The sequence below is a fragment of the Sorex araneus genome, chromosome 2, assembly GCF_027595985.1.
Source record: "Sorex araneus isolate mSorAra2 chromosome 2, mSorAra2.pri, whole genome shotgun sequence".
Classification (NCBI taxonomy): Eukaryota; Metazoa; Chordata; class Mammalia; order Eulipotyphla; family Soricidae; genus Sorex; species Sorex araneus.
This window is the reverse complement of record NC_073303.1, coordinates 6,472,227-6,473,199: the sequence shown is the minus strand read 5'-3', so window position 1 is coordinate 6,473,199 and position 973 is coordinate 6,472,227. Positions and strand designations below refer to the sequence as shown.

The window sequence follows — 973 nt, the reverse complement described above, 5'->3', positions numbered from 1 at the left end:
GGCTGCAGAGCGCGGGATTCCGGAGCCCGGAGTTTGCACGGTTTCCCGGGGACGCAACCCACCCTGGCGAGCCGAGCGCCCCCCGGGAGCGGCGGTGATAGGTTTTGCACGCGGTCATCGCAGGGTCCTGCCCGAGGAAGGCAAGAGACCGAGGACGGGGGTCCCCAGTTCCCCACCCCCCTGCCCCCAGCATCTCTCCGTGTGGCTCCGCACCAGCTGCTCCTGGGGTCCCTGCGCTGCTGCACGGAACACCGTGGGTGGACGCCCCACACTGGCGGGTGCCGTCCTGGCCCTCGGAAGTGATGACCGTGACCGGAAATAGCGGCAGGCCGCCCCTATAAAAGTATCTTCACTTCCATATTCCCGCGCCCACATCCGGTGTGGCTCCAGTGGCGCAATCGGTTAGCGCGCGGTACTTATAAGACAGTACGCTTGTGAGCCATGCCGAGGTTGTGAGTTCGAGCCTCACCTGGAGCAGCTTTTACTCCCCTCAGTGCCAGTCAACTGTGCAAGGTAGATGCCATTGTAATATAATATTTCTAGGAGGTTAAGCTAGGGTTATGATTTATATCTTACTCAGAGCTTGTGATTTGTATTTGTCTTCGGGCTAAGTCCTGCTCCTGTCCAAGAAAGATTGACCAAGGCTCCCAAGCCTGCCATCTTCCCACGGGCGCCCACCAGTGTTTGATAGTTTTAAATGTTCAATTCAGTAAGAAACCAGTTTCAGATCCAGAGTTCAAACATAAATAATTATACTATGTCAACTTGAAAACAAAAAAAAAAAAAAAGAAAAGAAATAAGAAAAACTATGAAGTATAGGTTCTTGAAATGCAGATGATCTTGGTTTTTAGAACTAGGTTGGCTGGAAATTTCCAGTGCCTTGAACTCCTTTCCTTATTTCAGTTTTTCACTCTGGCCTTCCTATCTTAGAACACCACGATGCTCAGAACTGACCACCGAGACACAGGGGTTC

At 52.3% G+C, this 973-nt stretch overlaps 1 non-coding gene across 1 annotated transcript; it reads left to right on the top strand.

Annotated features, from left to right (window-relative positions):
- The first annotated feature begins 383 nt into the window (after positions 1 to 383).
- Positions 384 to 477, top strand: TRNAI-UAU (transfer RNA isoleucine (anticodon UAU)). The gene is made up of 2 exons: positions 384 to 421; positions 442 to 477. It is a non-coding gene; the product is annotated as a tRNA-Ile (tRNA).
- The last annotated feature ends 496 nt before the right edge of the window (positions 478 to 973 follow it).